Source organism: Chlorocebus sabaeus, chromosome 6 (genome assembly GCF_047675955.1).
Source record: "Chlorocebus sabaeus isolate Y175 chromosome 6, mChlSab1.0.hap1, whole genome shotgun sequence".
Lineage (NCBI taxonomy): Eukaryota > Metazoa > Chordata > Mammalia > Primates > Cercopithecidae > Chlorocebus > Chlorocebus sabaeus.
In genome coordinates this window covers 16,510,315-16,531,379 of record NC_132909.1, presented here as the reverse complement: position 1 = coordinate 16,531,379, position 21,065 = coordinate 16,510,315, and the positions used below count along the sequence as shown (strand labels likewise).

At 39.6% G+C, this 21,065-nt stretch overlaps 1 long non-coding RNA gene across 2 annotated transcripts in view; it reads left to right on the top strand.

Annotated features, from left to right (window-relative positions):
• The window catches only part of LOC140711854 (uncharacterized), a 591,910-nt gene that overhangs the window by 492,801 nt on the left and 78,044 nt on the right, over positions 1-21,065 (top strand). The window lies entirely within an intron of this gene.

The following is a 21,065-nucleotide window of genomic DNA, read 5'->3' as shown; positions in this document are numbered from 1 at the left end:
ATGTGCAGATGGAATATTTGATCCATTTTAACCAGGCATTTGCATCTTGATATCCTGTCTTAATTGCTAAAGTTTGTTTTAAGTCTTTAACTTCTATGATCCTCTAGTAAAATGAATATGTGGTTTTAGGGAAATTACAAAAACCAGTTGGTTTTGTTCTGTTCCATTTGTCTATATCTCTGTGTTGGTACCAGTACCATGCTGTTTTGGTTACTGTAGCCTTGTACTATAGTTTGAAGTCAGGTAGCGTGATGCCTCCAGCTTTGTTCTTTTGACTTAGGATTGTCTTGGCAATGTGGGTTCTTTTTTGGTTCCATATGAACTTTAAAGCAGGTTTTTCCAATTCTGTGAAGAAAGTCATTGGTAACTGGATGGGAATGGCATTGAATCTATAAATTACCTTGGGCAGTATGGCCATTTTCATGATATTGATTCTTCCTATCCATGAGCATGGTATGTTCTTCCTTTTGTTTGTTTCCTATTTTATTTCACTGAGCAGTGGTTTGTAGTTCTCCTTGAAGAGGTCCTTTACATCCCTTGTAAGTTGGATTCCTAGGTATTTTATTCTCTTTGAAACAATTGTGAATGGGATTTCATTCATGATTTGGCTCTCTGTTTGTCTCTTACTGGTGTATAAGAATGCTTGTGATTTTTGCACATTGATTTTGTATCCTGAGACTTTGATGAACTTTCTTATCAGCTTAAGGAGATTTTGGACTGAGACAATGGGGTTGTCTAAATATACAATCATGTCATCTGCAAAGAGGGACAATTTGACTTCTTCTTTTCCTAACTGAATCCCCTTGATTTCTTTCTCTTGCCTGATTGCCCTAGCCAGAACTTCCAACACTGTGTTGAATAGGAGTGGTGAGAGAGGGCATCCCTGTCTTGTGCCAGTTTTCAACGGGAATTTTTCTAGTTTTTGCCCATTCAGTATGATATTGGCTGTGGGTTTGTCATGAATAGCTCTTATTACTTTGAGATACGTTCCATCAATACCAAATTTATTGAGTGTTTTTAGCATGAAGCGCTGTTGAATTTTGTCAAAGGCCTTTTCTGCATCTATTGAGATAGTCATGTGTTTTTTGTCTTTGGTTCTGCTTATATGCTGGATTATGTTTATTGATTTGCATGTGTTGAACCAGCCTTGCATCCCAGGGATGAAGCCCACTTGATCATGGTGTATAAGCTCTTTGATGTGCTGCTGGATCCGGTTTGCCAGTATTTTATTAAGGATTTTTGCATCAATGTTCATCAGGGATATTGGTCTAAAATTCTCTTTTTTTTGTTGTGTCTCTGCCAGGCTTTGGTATCAGGATGATGTTGGCCTCCTAAAATGAGTTAGGGAGGATTCCTTCTTTTTCAATTGATTAGAATAGTTTCAGAAGGAATGGTACCAGCTCCTCCTTGTACCTCTGGTAGAATTCAGCTGTGAAGCCATCTGGTCCTGGACTTTTTATGGTTTGTAGGCTATTAATTATTGCCTCAATTTCAGAGCCTGCTATTGGTCTATTCAGGAATTCAGCTTCTTCCTGGTTTAGTCTTAGAAGAGTGTAAGTGTCCAGGAAATTATCCATTTCTTCTAGATTTTCTAGTTTATTTGTGTAGAGGTGTTTATAGTATTCTCTGATGGTAGTTTGTATTTCTGTGGGGTCGGTGGTGATATCCCCTTATCATTTTTTATTGCATCTATTTGATTCTTCTCTCTTTTCTTCTTTATTAGTCTTGCTAGCAGTCTATCAATTTTGTTGATCTTTTCAGAAAACCGACTCCTGAATTCATTGATTTTTTGGAGGGTTTTTTGTGTCTCTATCTCCTTCCGTTCTGCTCTGATCTTAGTTATTTCTTGCCTTCTGCCAGCTTTTGAATGTGTTTGCTCTTGCTTCTCTAGTTCTTTTAATTGTGATGTTAGAGTGTCAATGTTAGATCTTTCCTGCTTTCTCTTGTAGGCATTTAGTGCTATAAATTTCCCTCTACACACTGCTTTAAATGTGTCCCAGAGATTCTGGTATGTTGTATCTTTGTTCTCATTGGTTTCAAAGAACATCTTTATTTCTGCCTTCATTTCATTATGTAGCCAGTAATCATTCAGGAGCAGGTTATTCAGTTTCCATGTAGTTGAGCGGTTTTGATTGAGTTTCTTAGTCCTGAGTTCTAGTTTGATTGCACTGTGGTCTGAGAGACACTTTGCTATAATTTCTGTTCTTGTACATTTGCTGAGGAGTGCTTTACTTCCAATTATGTGGTCAATTTTGAAATAAGTGTGATGTGGTGCTGAGTAGAATGTATATTCTGTTGATTTGGGGTGGGGAGTTCTGTAGATGTCTATTAGGTTCACCTGGTGCAGAGCTAAGTTCAATTCCTGGATATCCTTGTTAACTTTCTGTCTCTTTGATCTGTCTAACGTTGACAGTGGGGTGTGAAGTCTTCCATTATTATTGTAAGGGAGTCTAAGTCTCTTTGTAAGTCTCTAAGGACTTGCTTTATGAATCTGGGTGCTCCTGTATTGTGTGCATATATATTTAGGATAGTTAGCTCTTCGTGTTGAATTGATCCCTTTACCATTATGTAATGGCCTTTTTTGTCTCTTTTGACCTTTGATGGTTTAAATTCTGTTTTATCAGAGACTAGGATTGCAACCTTTGTTTTTTTTTGTTCTCCATTTGCTTATTAGATCTTCCTCCATCCCTTTATTTTGAGCCTATGTATGTCTCTACCTGTGAAATGGGTCTCCTCAATACAGCAGACTGATGGGTCTTGACTCTTTATCCAGTTTGCCAGTCTGCGTCTTTTAATTGGAGCATTTAGTCCATTTACATTTAAGGTTAATATTGTTAAGTGTGAACTTCGTTTTGGCATTGTGATATTAACTGGTTATTTTGCTCATTAGTTGATGCAGTTTCTACCTAGCCTCGATGGTCTTTACATTTTGGCATGTTTTTGCAATGGCTGATACCGATTGTTCCTTTCCATGTTTAGTGCTTCCTTCAGGGTCTCTTGTAAGGCAGGCCTGGTGGTGACAAAATCTCTAAGCATTTGCATATCTGTAAAGGATTTTATTTCTCCTTCACTTATGAAACTTAGTTTGGCTGGATATGAAATTCTGGGTTTAAAATTCTTTTCTTTAAGAATGTTAAATATTGGCCCCCACTCTCTTCTGGCTTGTAGAGTTTCTGCCGAGAGATCTGCTGTTAGTCTGATGGGCTTCCCTTTGTGGGTAAGCCGACCTTTCTCTCAGGCCGCCCATAAGAATTTTTCCTTCATTTCAACTTTGGTGAATCTGGCAATTGTGTGTCTTGGAGTTGCTCTTCTCGAGGAGTATCTTTGTGACGTTCTCTGTATTTCCTGAATTTGAATGTTGGCCTGCCCTACTAGGTTGGGGAAGTTCTGCTGGATGATATCCTGAAGAGTGTTTTCCAACTTGGTTCCATTTTCCCCCTCACTTTCAGGCACCCCAATCAGACGTAGATTTGATCTTTTCACATAATCCCATACTTCTTGCAGGCTTTGTTCATTTCTTTTTCTTCTTTTTTCTTTAGATTTCTCTTCTCACTTCATTTCATTCATTTGATCCTCAATCGCTGATACTCTTTCTTCCAGTTGATCGAGTCAGTTACTGAAGTTTGTGCATTTGTCATCTATTTCTCGTGTCATGGTTTTCATTTCTGTCAGTTCGTTTATGGCCTTCGCTGCATTAATTATTCTAGTTATCAATTCTTCCACTCTTCTTTCAAGATTTTTTGTTTCTTTATGCTAGGTACGTAATTCCTCCTTTAGCTCTGGGAAGTTTGATGGACTGGAACCTTTTTCTCTCATCTCATCAAAGTCATTCTCTGCCCAGCTTTGATCCGTTGCTTGCGATGAGCTGCGTTCCTTTGCAGGGGCAGATGCGCTCTTACTTTTTGAATTTCCTGCTTTTCTGCCCTGCTTTTTCCCATCTTTGTTGTTTTATTTGCCTTTTGTCTTTGATGATGGTGATGTACTGATGGGGTTTTGGTGCGGGTGTCCTTCCTGTTTGTTAGTTTTCCTTCTAACAGTCAGGACCCTCAGCTGTAGGTCTGTTGGAGATTGCTTGAGGTCTACTCCATACCCTGTTTGCCTGGGGATCAGCAGCAGAGGCTGCAGAAGATAGAATATTGCTGAACAGCAAGTGTACCTGTCTGATTCTTGCTTTGGAAGCTTCCTCTCAGGGATGTACTCCACCATGTGAGGTGTGGGGTGTCGGTCTGCCCCAGTGGGGGATGTCTCCCATTTAGGCTACTCAGAGGTTAGTGACCCACTTGAGCAGGTAGTCAGTCCGTTCTCAGTTCTCAACCTCCGTGTTGGGAGATCCACTGCTCTCTTCAAAGCTGTCAGACAGAGTCGTTTGCGTCTGCAGAGGTTTCTGCTGCTTTGTTGTTGTTATGGTTGTTTAGCTGTGCCCTGTCCCCAGAGGTGGAGTCTACAGAGACAGGCAGGCCTCCTTGAACTGCTGTGAGCTCCACCCAGTTCGAGCTTCCCAGTGGCTTTGTTTACCTACTTAAGCCTCAGTAATGGCAGGCGCCCCTCCCCCAGGCTGGCTGTTGCCTTGCCATTACATCGCAGACTGCTGTGCTAGTAATTAAGGAGGCTCCATGGGCGTAGGACCCTCCTGGCCAGGTGTGGGATATAATCTTTTGGTGTGCCCATTTGCTAAGACCCTTGGTAAAGTGTGGTATTGGGGTGGGAGTTACCCAATTATTCAGGTGTTGTGTGTCTCACTTTCCTTGGCTAGAAAAAGGATTCCCTTCCCCCTTGCGCTTCCCAGGTGAGACGATGCCTCGCCCTGCTTCAGCTCTCGCTGGTCGGGTTGCAGCAGCTGACCAGCATCGATTGTCCCATACTCCCTAGTGAGATGAACCCAGTACCTCAGTTGAAAATGCAGAAATCACCTGTCTTCTTTGTGGCTCGTGCTGGGAGTTGTAGACTGGAGCTGTTCCTATTCGACCATCTTGCTCTGCCCCCCCATTGTTTGTTTCTTGACTTTCTGTCTTGATGACCTGTCTAGTTCTGTCAGTGGAGTACTGAAGTCCCTCACTATTATTGTGTTACTGTCTACCTCATCTCTTAGGTCTAGTAGTAATAGTTATATAAATTTGGGAGTTCCAGTGTTAGGTGCATATATATTTAGGATTGTGATATTTTCCTGTTGGATAAGTCCTTTTATTATTATATAATGTCCCTCTTTGTCTTTTTTTAACTGCTGTTGCTTTAAAGTTAGTTTTTTCTGATATAAGGAGAGTTACTCCTGCTCACTTTTGTGGCCATTTGCATGGGGTGTCTTCTTCTACCCTTTTACCTTAAGTTTATATGATCCTTTATGGTTAGGGGAGTCTCTTGAGGGCAGCAGATACTTGCTTGGTGCATTATTATCAATTCTGTAATTCTGTATCTTTTAAGTGGAGCATTTAGACTACTTACATTCAATGTTTGTATTGAGATGTGAGGTACTGTTCCATTCATCCTGCTATTTATTGCCTGGAGACCTTGGTTTTATTCATTTATTTATTGTATTTTTGTTTTATAGGTTCTGTGAGATTCATGCTTAAAGAGGTTCTGTGTTGATGTGTTTCCAGGATTTGTTTCAATATTCAGAACTCCTTTGCACAGTTATTGTAGTGCTGGCTTGGTAGCGGCAAATTCTCTCAGCAATTGTTTGTCTGAAAAAGACTGTTATCTTTCCTTTGTTTATGGACTTTAGTTTTGCTGGATATAAAATTGTTGGCTGATAATTTTTTTTAAGGTGGCTGCAGATAGGTATGCATGCTCATTTGAGGTGTTCTTCTGTTATTGAAAATTACTAAAATCACATGTGTTGAAAAGCATTTGGGATTATTTACTTAATTGAGTACTCATTTATTTTTATATTAATTTAATACCATGTATAAACACTATATAAACATAGGTATGGAAATATACGTATATGTGATACAACATACAACATATCCATGTGCACATAAAGATAGAGGGAGACAGAAATACTTTAGATTTTTGATTTTAAAACTTTATGCGTGGAACCCATAAAACTCACTCTTTAAAGAAAAAGTTGTATTTAAATTGTGCTTTTGTAAATAGAAAAAGTTAACATTTATCTGAGGAAGCCCTTGCTGAGTTTTAGAGAAAGTAGGTAGTAAATTTACATCTCAATACAGAGAGAGAGTGAGAGAGAAAGAGAGAGAGAGAGAATTTGGGTGTGTTCAAGGAAGATTAAAAATAGATGCCAAGGTAACACAACAATGATAGAAATTTATAACAGGATTTTATTAGGAGACCAATTTTATTTCCATGCATAGCTTTTATTTTGGTCTCTGTTTTCTAACTGTACTCCAAGAAACACACTACACAGGCTCCCTTCTTAAGTGCTGGTGGGCCACTGCAGACGCAGACAGCCCACTTTAAGGGAAGAATCAGGGGAGAAGAGATGCAGACCCCAGAATTATGGCAACATACAAAAGCCTAAGCCAAAGGTCAAACCACACACGTGAAATCTCATCGCCTGTTTGACCCTGTTTTCAGTGTATTTTACTTTCTTTAATTTCTGCTCTAAAGCTTTTAAATAAACTTTCACTCTTGCTGTAAAACTTGCCTCAGTGTTTTCTGCCTTATTACTCTTAGTTGAATCCTTTCTTCTGAATAAACAAGAATTGAGGCTGCTGCAGACTTGTACAGATTTGCTGCCATTAATATACCTTAGTGCCATTCTACATGATATAATATATATAGTCATATATATGTATAAGCATATATGTATTCATAGAGGCCTTGAATCCACATTCTTGCTGCACTTTATGTAAACAATCCAGGTATAAGACTAAAACTTATTTTGGAAATAAATTGGTCCCAAATGATTTCTATTTCATAAAATGGGAAACAGGAGGGGGAAAATTATTTTTCAGAGGAAAACAACAGAACAATTATTAAATTTTATATGTGTTCATTCTTTTTTTGAATTTTGTTATTTACCTACAATTTTGATTGAATCCTAAATCTTTTCCTCTCCAGAAGTTTCAAAACTAAGGGTTTCAGAATTTTCTTCAATTTTTCCTCCATTTTGCTGTATTATAAATTTAAACTGTGCTTTTCAATATTTTATCATTTTTAAAAATTACACTTTTAAGTTCTGGGATACATATGCAGAACCTGCACGTTTGTTACATAGGTATACACATGCCATGGTGTTTTGCTGCACTAATTATCCCATCATCTACATTAGGTATTTCTCCTAATACTATCCCTCCCCTAGCCCCCCACCCCCCAACAGGCCCCAGTGTATGATATTCCCCTCCCTGTGTCCATGTGTTCTCATATCCAACTCCCTCTTATGACTGAGAACAGGCAGTGTTTTGTTTCCTGTTCCTGTGTTAGTTTACTGGGAATGGTGGTTTCCAGCTTCATCCATGTCCCTGCAAAGGACATGAACTCGTCATTTATTATGGCTGCATTGAATTCCATGGTGTATAGGTACCACATTTTCTTTATTCAGTTTATCATTGATAGGCATTTGGGTTGGTTCCAAGTCTTTGCTATTGTGAATAGTGCCACAATAAACATATCTGTGCATGTGACTTTATAGTAGAATGATCTATAATCATTTGGGTATATACCCAGTAATGGGATTACTGGGTCAAATAGTATTTCTTGTTCTAGATCCATGAGGAATTACCACACTGTCTTCCACAATGGTTGAACTAATTTACACTCCCACCAACAGTGTAAAAGCATTCCTATTTCTCCACATCCTCTTCAGCATCTGTTGTTTCCTGACCTTTTAATAATCACCATTCTAACTGGCATGAGATGGTATCTCATTCTGGTTTTGATTTGCATGTCCGTAATGACCAATGATAATGAGCTTTTTTTTCATGTTTTTTGGTCACATAAATGTCTTCTTTTGAGAAGTGTCTGTTGATGTGCTTTGCCCACTGTTTGATGGGGTTGTTGTTTTTTTTTTTTTTTGTAAATTTGCTTAAGTTTCTTGTAGATTCTGGGTATTAGGCTTTTGTCAGATGGATAGATTAAAACTTGCAAGCTGAAAGTAGAAGACTTATGTAAACTTCTGGAGAAATCATAGTAACTTATATATAAATAACCTTTATGCCTGCTGATGAGTAGACTACACAAAAGGTACACATGAACACTGGATTCATTCTGCAATTCAGAGAGTTGTGTCAGATTGCCATTGCAATTGAAAGATGCTTCAGAAACTCTAGAGAACCTAGTCTATAGACTGCTGCAGACATTACAGGTGAACCAACATACAACTGAAAGGGTTAGAGCGATATTTGCCAAACAAATTGCTCTAATTGAAGTAGCATTTGTGTGACCTTAATAAGGTTCCAGGATTATACTGTCCCTTTGTTGCTGTGACTTCCCTTTGCCCTTTTCTGATTTGTCTTCATCCCATTTTCCATGGGACGTGACTTCTTAAGAATGAGCCTTCCTAGTCATGTAGGATCAGATGAAACATACAACCACAGGGGTCTTCTACAATGCTTTCTCTGAGAGCTTTTGAAGAATTGTGGGGCCAGGTGTGCTGACATATGCCTGCTATCCTAGCACTTTGAGTCCAAGGCAGGAGGATCACTTGAAACCAGGAGTTTAAGACCAGCCTAAGCAACAAAGGGAGACCACATCCTTACTATACAAAATAAATCAAATTAGCCAGGCGCAGCGATGCATGCCTATGATCTCAGACACTTGGGAGGCTAAGGTGGGAGGACTGCTTCAGCCCAGGAGTTCAAGGCTTCAGTGAGTACACTCTAGTCTGGGTGATAGAGCAAGATTGTGTCTCTTAAAAACAATAAATAAATTAAAAAAAGAAAGAAAGAAGAGAAAAAGAGCGGGGTAAACAGGAGAGCCAAAGATCTCAGGCATCTCTGGATGATTGTCTGAACAAATTGTTTTTTCCTGGCTTCAGAACCTTTCAAGATGTATATTTCTTGGTAAAAGAAAGACATGCCGTTTGTAACTTTAGGTGAGCAATCAAAATCTAGCTCCTAAAACTCTCATTCTCTATTTTAACTCTGTTTTAAGTCTCATTCTGATAATATTTATTTTCTAAAGCACACAATAAATACGAGATTAGATCTATTGTTTTTCTGCCCACTCCTTCTCTTCCTACCTGCCTTCTCTCCTTTAATCAAGTGTATACATACGAAGCCTCCAGAAACCTTTTCAGAGAGAACACAAGCCACAGCAGTTTTTTGAAACTCTTGTTTTTCCAGGTTGCTCCGTCAAGCTCTGGCTCAATAAAACTCAGTTGGTGAAGACTCTTGCCTCAGTCTTTCATTCTGTATAACCACCATGAGTCCTGCAAAGCCCTTCAGTTATCTATTTCCTGCCTAGTTGATGTGTGCCTCGGTGAGCCATGCCTTCGTGAGTCAAACACTCTTCTTCCTTTTCCACCTTTCCCAACCATTCCACTCAGTGCTGTGTGCTCTCATCTGACCCCAGCTCCCAGGTTGTTTGTATTGGTCTAAGAAAGCAAGACCAGGAAGGGCAGGTTGAGAAGGAAGTAAGAGGCCAACAGCCGTGGAATGTGGAAAGTGGGGCTGTCGTTGCTCAAAGTCACACTCCCTGGGTGCATTTTATGAATTTTTCTAGATTTGGAATCTTTTCCCTGTGTGTCTATCTAGAAACTCACCTTCCTCCTACTTTCTTCTCATTACACTTTGTGTTTCTACTGCACTTGTTTCTGTCCAGAGAATGGCTATGGAAATAGTCGACAATAGAATAAAAAATGACTTTTTGTGTGACATGGAACCTGGTCTTTCTATTTTCCAAAAAAGATTGAGGTTTCTAAAAGCTAGCTTTTATTCAGGGCTGTGCAGTTGTGAGTGTAGTGTTAGGGAACAGGTGTATAAGTGAAGGATGAGACAGAAAACAAAATGCTGGCTGTCAAATCCTGAAAGTAAATGGGACAAAAATCATTTTTGAAGGTGGATGTCATTCAGGAGACCTTGTAAATCTTAGAATGTCCTCTTATCAGATGAAGTGGAGGATGAGGTTAAATTTTGGAGTTAGGTGACAGTGGGCGCATACTTCTCTGCCACAGTTTTTTTTTTTTTTTTTTTTTTTTTAATCTGTAAAAATTAGGATGGTGGTAATTAGGAATTTTTTGTCATGACTGTAGCTACATGAAAAGCACTTAGGATGCCCCTGTTGCATCGTGAGGGCTGCATCAGTGTGTGAGCTATTATAATTATGGGAATAGGCAAAGGTGCCACCCTGGCCATCCAGAGTGGGGAGGTACTTTCCAGTCAGGGTCCAAGCAGGCCAGCTGGAGATGAAGCTAGTTAGTGGGGAAACTTAACTTCCAGGAGTAGAAGAATTTAGGTGGAGTAAGTCATGCACAATATTCTGTAAACATTCCTTTACCCAACAGGAGGAATGCTCAGAGTGGGTATGGCTTCCGTGACAATCATTATCTCCTGGGAATCTAAGAATGTGTCCTAGAGTTGAATGGCTTTGATGTAAGCCAAACCTAGAAATGGGCTTCAGGGCTGTCTTGCAGACAGCATTCATCTTGAAAAAGGAAAGCATTCATCTTGCTCAAGGTTTACCCTCTTCTGGCCCAGGCCATTATTTTTGTTTTTGTACTATCCTAAGTTTTAAAGTGTAAGGAGAAAGACTGAAGAATAAAATAATGAAGTACATGTATGAAATAACAGGGTAGAATTGAGACTGGTATGTGTAAGTAAAGAGAAATCGTGTATAAGTTTTGTGTGAACAAAAGAAGGATTTCTTGTTGCAAACAGACCTCTCCATATAAATAATACCCATTGCCTTGAGTGGATGGCAGACTCCATCACAAGAACACACCATCAGAGTCATGAGAGAATGGATAGTGAGGCTTCCTTAATTGACAGGTTATACTGAGAAAGCTATTGAAGAGAAAGGAGTTGAAGGAGGAGATGGGTGAGGGCAAGAAAAATGGGATGGTGAAAGGAAAGGACTGCAAGTAATGTTTACCGAGGGCTCCTCAGGCACCAGGCTCTGTGACTAATGTCTTACACATGTTCATTTACTCTTTTTTTTTTTGACAGTTTTCTTTTTTAATTTATTGTCTGTATACCTGTTTTTTAAATTATTATTATACTTTAAGTTCTAGGGTACATGTGCATAACGTGCAGGTTTGTTACATATGTATACTTGTGCCATGTTGCTGTGCTGCACCCATCAACTCGTCAGCACCCATCAACTCGTCATTTACATCAGGTATAACTCCCAATGCAATCCCTCCCCCTTCCCCCCTCCCCATGATAGGCCCTGGTGTGTGATGTTCCCCTTCCCGAGTCGAAGTGATGTCATTGTTCAGTTCCCACCTATGAGTGAGAACATGTGGTGTTTGGTTTCCTGTTCTTGTGATAGTTTACTAAGAATGATGGTTTCCAGCTGCATCCATGTCCCTACAAAGGACACAAACTCATCCTTTTTTATGGCTGCATAGTATTCCATGGTGTATATGTGCCACATTTTCTTAATCTAGTCTGTCACTGATGGACATTTGGGTTGATTCCAAGACTTTGCTATTGGGAATAGTGCCGCAATAAACATACATGTGCATGTGTCTTTATAGCAGCATGATTTATAATCCTTTGGGTATATACCCAGTAAAGGGATGGCTGGGTCATATGGTACATCTAGTTCTAGATCCTTGAGGAATCGCCATACTGTTTTCCATAATGGTTGAACAAGTTTACAGTCCCACCAACAGTGCAAAAGTGTTCCTATTTCTCCACATACTCTTCAGCACCTGTTGTTTCCTGACTTTTTAATGATCACCATTCTAACTGGTGTGAGATGGTATCTCATTGTGGTTTTGATTTGCATTTCTCTGATGGCCAGTGATGAGGAGCATTTTTTCATGTGTCTGTTGGCTGTATGAATGTCTTCTTTTGAGAAATGTCTGTTCATATCCTTTGCCCACTTTTTGATGGGGTTGTTTGTTTTTTTCTCGTAAATTTGTTTGAGTTCTTTGTAGGTTCTGGATATTAGCCCTTTGTCACATGAGTAGATTGCAAAAATTTTCTCCCATTCTGTAGGTTGCCTCTTCACTCTGATGGTAGTTTCTTTTGCTGTGCAGAAGCTCTTTAGTTTAGTGAGATCCCATTTCTCAATTTGGCTTTTGCTGCCATTGCTTTTGGTGTTTTAGACATGAAGTCTTTGCCCATGCCTATGTCCTGCATGGTACTACCTAGGTTTTCCTCTAGGATTTTTATGGTATTAGGTCTAACATTTAAGTCTCTAATCCATCCTGAATTAATTTTCGTATAAGGAGTAAGGAAAGGATCCAGTTTTAGCTTTCTACTTATGGCTAGCCAATTTTCCCAGCACCATTTATTAAATAGGGAATCCTTTCCCCATTTCTCTCAGGTTTGTCAAAGATCAGATGGCTGTAGATGTGTGGTATTATTTCTGAGGACTCTGCTCTGTTCCATTGGTCTATATCTCTGTTTTGGTACCAGTACCATGCTGTTTTGGTTACTGTAGCCTTGTAGTATAGTTTGAAGTCAGGTAACGTGATACCTCCAGCTTTGTTCTTTTGACTTAGGATTGTCTTGGAGATGCGGGCTCTTTTTTGGTTCCATATGAACTTTAAAGCAGTTTTTTCCAATTCTGTGAAGAAACTCATTGGTAGCTTGATGGGGATGGCATTGAATCTATAAATAACCTTGGGCAGTATGGCCATTTTCACAATATTGATTCTTCCTATCCATGAGCATGGTATGTTCTTCCATTTGTTTGTGTCCTCTTTTATTTCACTGAGCAGTGGTTTGTAGTTCTCCTTGAAGAGGTCCTTTACATCCCTTGTAAGTTGGATTCCTAGGTATTTTATTCTCTTTGAAGCAATTGTGAATGGAAGTCCATTCATGATTTGGCTCTCTGTTTGTCTGTTACTGGTGTATACAAATGCTTGTGATTTTTGCACATTAATTTTGTATCCTGAGACTTTGCTGAAGTTGCTTATCAGCTTAAGGAGATTTTGGGCTGAGACAATGGGGTTGTCTAAATATACAATCATGTCATCTGCAAAGAGGGACAATTTGACTTCTTCTTTTCCTAACTGAATCCCCTTGATTTCTTTCTCTTGCGTGATTGCCCTAGCCAGAACTTCCAACACTATGTTGAATAAGAGTGGTGAGAGAGGGCATCCCTGTCTTGTGACAGTTATCAAAGGGCATTTTTCCAGTTTTTGCCCATTCAGTATGATATTGGCTGTGGGTTTGTCATAAATAGCTCTTATTATTTTGAGGTACGTTCCATCAATACCAAATTTATTCAGCGTTTTTAGCATGAAGGGCTGTTGAATTTTGTCAAAAGCCTTTTCTGCATCTTTTGAGATAATGATGCGGTTCTTGTCTTTGGTTCTGTTTATATGCTGGATTATGTTTATCGATTTGCGAATGTCGAACCAGCCTTGCATCCCAGGGATGAAGCCCACTTGATCATGGTGGATAAACTTTTTGATGTGCTGCTGAATCCGGTTTGCCAGTATTTTATTGAGGATTTTTGCATCGATGTTCATCAGGGATATTGGTCTAAAATTCTCTTTTTTTGTTGTGTCTCTGCCAGGCTTTGGTATCAGGATGATGTTGGCCTCATAAAATGAGTTAGGGAGGATTCCCTCTTTTTCTATTGATTGGAATAGTTTCAGAAGGAATGGTACCAACTCCTCCTTGTACCTCTGGTAGAATTCAGCTGTGAATCCATCTGGTCCTGGACTTTTTTTGGTTGGTAGGCTATTAATTATTGCCTCCATTTCAGAGCCTGCTATTGGTCTATTCAGGAATTCAACTTCTTCCTGGTTTAGTCTTGGAAGAGTGTAAGTGTCCAGGAAATTATCCATTTCTTCTAGATTTTCTGGTTTATTTGCGTAGAGGTGTTTATAATATTCTCTGATGGTAGTTTGTATTTGTGTGGGGTCGGTGGTGATATCCCCTTTATCATTTTTAATTGCGTCGATTTGATTCTTCCTTCTTTTCTTCTTTATTAGTCTTGCTAGCGGTCTGTCAATTTTGTTGATCTTTTCAAAAAACCAACTCCTGGATTCATTGATGTTTTGGAGGGATTTTTGTGTCTCTATCTCCTTCAGTTCTTCTCTGATCTTAGTTATTTCTTGCCTTCTGCTAGCTTTTGAATGTGTTTGCTCTTGCTTCTCTAGTTCTTTTAATTGTGATGTTAGAGTGTCAATGTTAGATCTTTCCTGCTTTCTCTTGTGGACATTTAGTGCTATAAATTTCCCTCTACACACTGCTTTAAATGTGTCCCAGAGATTCTGGTATGTTGTATTTTTGTTCTCATTGGTTTCAAAGAACATCTTTATTTCTGCCTTCATTTCGTTATGTACCCAGTAGTCATTCAGGAGCAGGTTGTTCAGTTTCCATGTAGTTGAGCGGTTTTGATTGAGTTTCTTAGTCCTGAGTTCTAGTTTGATTGCACTGTGGTCTGAGAGACAATTTGTTATAATTTCTGTTCTTGTACATTTGCTGAGGAGTGCTTTACTTCCAATTATGTGGTCAATTTTGGAATAAGTGCGATGTGGTGCTGAGAAGAATGTATATTCTGTTGATCTGGGTTGGAGAATTCTATAGATGTCTATTATGTCTGCTTGCTGCAGAGATGAGTTCAATTCCTGGATATCCTTGTTAACTTTCTGTCTCGTTGATCTGTCTAATGTTGACAGTGGAGTGTTGAAGTCTCCCATTATTATTGTATGGGAGTCTCATTACTCTTCCACTATCATTTTCTGATGCAGTAAGAGTCAGCCTTACACTACAGATGAGGAAAGAGGCTGAGGGAGGTCAAAGGAGTGTCCTAGGGTCATGCAGCCACTTCATAGCAGAGATAGTATGTTTCACTGTGGTTTGTGCAGACAGAAAAGTGAGACATGGAAAGAAGGCAAAACATATTTTTGTTGTGGGTAATGTTAATGATAGTGACCTTTATGAGGCAGATTAGTGGCCTTTTAAAAGTGTCCACAGCCGGGGTGTGTGCGGTGGCTCACGCGTACAATCCCAGCACTTTGGGAGGCCGAGACGGGCAAATCATGATGTCAGGAGTTCGAGAGCAGCCTGATCAATATGGTGAAACCCTGTTTCTACTGAAAATGCAAAAATTAGCTGGGCATGGTGGTGGATGCCTGTAATCCCAGCTACTTGGGATGCTGAGGAAGGAGAATCATTTGAACCTGGGAGGTGGAGGTTGCAGTGAGCCAAAATCACCCTACTGCACTCCAGCCGGGTCAACATCAGTGAAACTCTGTCTCAAAAAATAAAATAAATAAATAAAATCCACATCCTAACTCTTGGAACACGTGCATTTACTTTTCTTAGCAAAAACAATGCTCAGTGGTGATGAAGTTGAGTATCTTGAGATGGAAAACTTATTTTGGATTATCTGAGTGGCTCCCAGTGTCATCATAAAGGTCCTTGTAAGTGAAAGAGAAAGGCAGGAGGGTCAGGGTGAGAATGATGCGGCTTGAGAGACTCTACTGGACATTCCTTGCTGTGAACATGTGTGACAAGACAAAATTACAACTAATTTAATTTTAGACGTAATCGGCTTTTACTTGTGATTTATGAGTTGGGCAGCTCTCCCTCTGTAGATACAGTGATAACTCCTCCTCGGCAATACAATTACAAAACAGTGGGTATTGTCAAATGCGAATCAATAAACAAGACCCTAGAAATAAATTGATTGGTTAACATCTGGGTACTTCAGGTCACTTTTTTTTTTGGTAAAAGTTAAAGCAGAGGTGACTTCATTATTATGCTCACTCAGGTAAACTGGAATCGTCTTTGTACAGAAAAATATGATCTGTTTTGAGAGCTATCTGCTTCCTTAAAATTTCAGTGGGAGTATATAACATTTAGCGTGTGTGGCTCTATTTTGGAGTGTCTGTACTCTCACTTAGGTGAGAATATGACCAAAACTTAAATCATTAACATTAATCTCAATAACCGTAATTTTGGGCTTTCATCAATTCTTTTCTTTTCTTTTTTTTCAATTTCCTTTGTCTTTAAAAATTTTTTTTTTTATATTTTATGTTCTAGGGTACATGTGCACAACGTGTAGGTTTGTTACATGTGTATACATGTGCCATATTGGTGTGCTGCACCCGTTAACTCATCATTTACATTAGGTAATCTACTAATGCTATCCCTCCCTCCTCCCCCCAACCCCACAACAGACCCCGGTGTATGATATTCCCCTTCCTGTGTCCAAGTGTTCTCATTGTACAATTCCCACCTGTGAGTGAGAACATGCGGTGTTTGATTTTCTGTTCTTGTGATAGTTTGCTGAGAATGATGGTTTCCAGCTGCATCCATGTCCTCATGAAGGACATGAACTCATCCTTTATTATGGCTGCATAGTATTCCATGGTGTATATGTGCCACATTTTCTTAATCCAGTCTGTCATTGATGGACATTTGGGTTGGTTCTAAGTCTTTGCTATTGTGAATAGTACCGCAATAAACATACGTGTGCATGTGTCTTTATAGCAGCATGGTTTATTATCCTTTGGATATATACCCAGTAATGGGATGGCTGGGTCAAATGGTATTTCTAGTTCTAGATCCTTGTGGAATCGCCATATTCTCTTCCACAATGGTTGAACTAGTTTACAGTCCCACCAACAGTGTAAAAGTGTTCCTATTTCTCCACATCCTCCCCAGCACCTGTTGTTTCCTGACTTTTTAATGATTGCCATTCTAACTGGTGTGAGATGGTATCTCATTGTGGTTTTGATTTGCATTTCTCTGATGGCCAGTGATGATGAGCATTTTTTTCATGTGTTTGTTGGCAGCATAAATATCTTCTTTTGAGAAATGTCTGTTCATATCCTTTGCCCACTTTTTGATGGGGTTGTTTGTTTTTTTCTTGTAAATTTGTTTGAGTTCTTTGTAGGTTCTGGATATTAGCCCTTTGTCAGATGAGTAGATTGCAAAAATGAGTAGATTGCAAAAATTGCAACCCATTCTGTAGGTTGCCTCTTCACTCTGATGGTAGTTTCTTTTGCTATGCAGAAGCTCTTTGGTTTAATTAGATTCCCATTTGTCAATTTTGGCTTTTGTTGCCATTGCTTTTGGTGCTTTAGACATGTAGTCCTTGCCCATGCGTATGTCCTGAATGGTATTGCCTAGGTTTTCTTCTTGGGTTTTTATGGTTTTAGGTCTAACGTTCATGTGTTTAATCCATCTTGAATTAATTTTTGTGTAAGGTGTAAGGAAGTGATCCAGTTTCAGCTTTCTACTTATGGCTAGCCAGTTTTCCCAGCACCATTTATTAAATAGGGAATCCTTTCCCCATTTCTTGTTTTTATCAGGTTTGTCGAAGATCAGGTGGTTGTAGATTTGTGGTATTATTTCTGAAGGCTCTGTTCTGTTCCATTGGTCTATAGCTCTGTTTTGGTACCAGTATCATGCTGTTTTGGTTACTGTAGCATTGTAGTATAGTTTGAAGTCAGGTAGCCTGATGCCTCCACGTTTGTTCTTTTGACTTAGGATAGTCTTGGCAACGCGGGCTTTTTTGTGGTTCCATATGAACTTTAAAGTAGTTTTCTCCAATTGTGTGAAGAAAGTCATTGGTAGCTAAATGGGGAACGCATTGAATCTCTAAATTAACTTGGGAAGTATGGCCGTTTTCACAATATTGATTCTTCCTATCCGTGAGCATGGAATGTTCTTCCATTTGTTTGTGTCCACTTTGATTTCATTGAGCAGTCGTTTTTAGTTCTCCTTGAAGAGGTCCTTCACATCCCTTGTAAGTTGGATTCCCAAGTATTTTATTCTCTTTGAAGCAATTGTAAATGGGAGTTCATTCATGATTTCGCCCCGTTTGTCTGTTACTGGTGTATAAGAATCCTTGTGATTTTTGCACATTGATTTTTTATCCTGAGACTGCTGAAGATGCTTATCAGCTTCAGTAGATTTTGGGGTGAGACGATGGGTTGCTCTAAATATACAATCATGTCATCTGCAAACAGGGACAATTTGACTTCCTCTTCTCCTAATTGAATACCCTTTTTTTCTTTCTCTTGCCTGATTGCCCTGACCAGAACTTCCAACAGTATGTTGAATAGGATTGGCGACAAAGGGCATCCCTGTCTTGTTCCAGTTTTCAAGGGGAATACTTCCAGTTTCTGCCCATTCAGTATGATATTTACTGTGGGTTTGTCATAAATAGCTCTTATTATTTTGCAATGCATTCTATCAATACCGAATTTATTGAGAGTTTTTAGCAAGAAGGGCTGTTGAATTTTTTCAAAGGCCTTTTCTGCATCTATTGAGATAATCATGTGGCTTTTGTCTTTGGGTCTGTTTATATGCTGGATTATATTTATTGATTTTTATCTGTTGAACCAGCCTTGTATCCCAGGGATGAAGCCCACTTGACCATGGTGGATAAGCTTTTTGATGTGCTGTTGGATTCGGTTTGCCAGTATTTTATTGAAGATTTTTTCATCAATGTTCGTCAGGAATATTGGTCTAAAATTCTCTTTTTTTCGTTGTGTCTCTGCCAGGCTTTGATATCAGGATGATGTTGGTCTCATAAAATAAGTTAGGGAGGATTCTCTCTTTTTCTATTGATTGGAATAGTTTCAGACGGAATTTTACCAGCTCCTCCTTGTACCTCTGGTAGAATTCGGCTGTGAATCCATCTTGTCCTGGACTTGTTTTGGTTGGTAGGTTATTAATTATTGCTTCAATTTCAGAGCCTGTTATTGGTCTATTGAAGGATTCAACTTCTTCCTGGTTTAGTCTTGGGAGAGTGTATGTGTCCAGGAATTTATCCATTTATTCCAGGTTTTCTAGTTTATTTTCGTAAAGATGTTTATAGTATTCTGTGGTGGTGGTTTGTATTTCTGTGGGGTCAATGGTGATATCCCATTTATCATTTTTTTATTGTGTCTATTTGATTCTTCTCTCTTTTCTTCCTTATTAGTCTTGCTAGCATTCTATCAATTTGTTGGTGACAAAATCTCTCAGCATTTGCTTGTGTGTAAAGGATTTTTTTTCTCCTTCACTTATGAAGCTTAGTTTACCTGGATATGAAATTCTGGGATGAAAATTCTTTCCTTTAAGAATGTTGAATATTGGCCCCCACTGTCTTCTGACTTGTAGAGTTTCTGCCGAGAGATCTGCTGTTAGTCTGATGGCTTCCCTTTGTGGGTAACCCGACCTTTCTCTCTGGCTGCCCTTAAGATTTTTTCCTTCATTTCAACTTCGGTGAATCTGACAATTATGTGTCTTGGAGTTGCTCTTCTCGAGGAGTATCTTTTGGCGTTCTCTGTATTTCCTGAATTTGAATGTTGGCCTGCCTTGCTACATAGGGGAAGTTCTCCTGGATAATATCCTGCAGAGTGTTTTCCAAGTTGTTCCATTCTCCTGGTCACTTTCAGGTACACTAATCAGACGTAGATTTGGACTTGTCACATAGTCCCAAATTTCCCGGAGGCTTTTTTCATTTCCTTTTACTCTTTTTTCTCTGAAATTCTCTTCTTGCTTCATTTCATTCATTTGATCTTCAATCACTGATACCCTTTCTTCCAGTTGATCGAGTTGGTTACTGAAGCTTGTGAATTTGTCACGTAGTTCTTCTCTCATGGTTTTTCATTTCTATCAGGTCATTTTAGGGCTTTTCTATATTGGTTATTCCAGTTAGCCATTTGTCAAATCTCTTTTCAAGGTTTTTAATTTCTTTGCGCTGGGTTGGTACTTCCTCTTTTAGCTCTGAGAAATTTGATTGTCTGAAGCCTTCTTCTCTCAACTTGTCAAAGTTATTCTTTGTCCAGCTTTGTTCGATTGCTCTCAAGGAGTTGCATTCCTTTGGAGGGGGAGGGCACTCTGATTTTTAGAATTTTCAGCTTTTCTGCACTGCTTTTTCCCAATCTTTGTGGTTTTATCTACCTTTGATCTTTGATGATGGTGACATACAGATGGGGTTTTGGTGTGGATGTCCTTTCTGTTTGTTAGTTTTCCTTCTAACGTTCAGGACCCTCAGCTGCAGGTCTGTTAGAGTTTGCTTGAGGTCCACTCCAGACCCTGTTTGCCTGGGTATCAGCAGCAGAAGCTGCAGAAGAGTGAATATTGCTGAACAGCCAATGTTGCTGTCTGATCGTTCCTCTGGAAGCTTCATCTCAGAGGTGTACTTGGCCCTGAGAGGTGTGGGGTGTCAGTCTGCCCCTAGTGGGAATGTCTCCCAGTTAGGCTACTCAGGGTCCAGGGACCCACTTGAGCAGGCAGTCTGTCTGTTCTCAGATCCAAAAGTCTGTGCTGGGAGAACCACTACTCTCTTCAATGCTGTCAGACAGGGACATTTGCATCGACAGAGGTTTCTGCTTCCTTTTGTTTGGCTATGGCCTGTCCCCAGAGGTGCAGTCTATGGAGGCAGGCAGGCCTCCTTGAGCTGCGGTGGGCTCTACCCATTTCAAGTTTCCTGTCCACTTTGTTTACCTACTTAAACCTCAGCAATGGTGGGCGCCTCTCTCCCAGCCTCACTGCTGACTTGCAGTTAGATCTCAGACTACTGTGCTAGCAATGAGGGAGGCTCCGTGGGTCAGTGATCCTCTGAGCATGGCCTGGGATATGATCCCCTGTTGTTCCATTTGCTAAGACCCTTGGTAAAGCGTCTTACTAGGGTGGGAGTGACCTGATTTTCCAGGTGTTGTTTTTCACGTTTTCCCTTGGCTAGGAAAGAGATTTCCCTTCCCCCTTGCACTTCCTGGGTGAGGAGATGCCGCACCCTGCTTCCACTCTCACTTGTTGGGCTGCACCCACTGTCCTGCATCCACTGTCCAAGCTTATATAGCTTCAGCAACAGAGCTGTTCTTCTTAATGATTTCAGTGGAGAAAATTGCATTGGAAAAACTAAAAGAATTTAGGGTCCAGTCCAGTCTACCAGTGGATTATAAATACTCAAAGATAATGAACAGTGGTTCAATATGGTAACAGGTGTACTACAGTTTTTCTTTTTAACATATTTTTTCTCTACATAGGAGTCTCTATTTTTACCAAAGATAATTCCAGTAGGATGAATTAGTT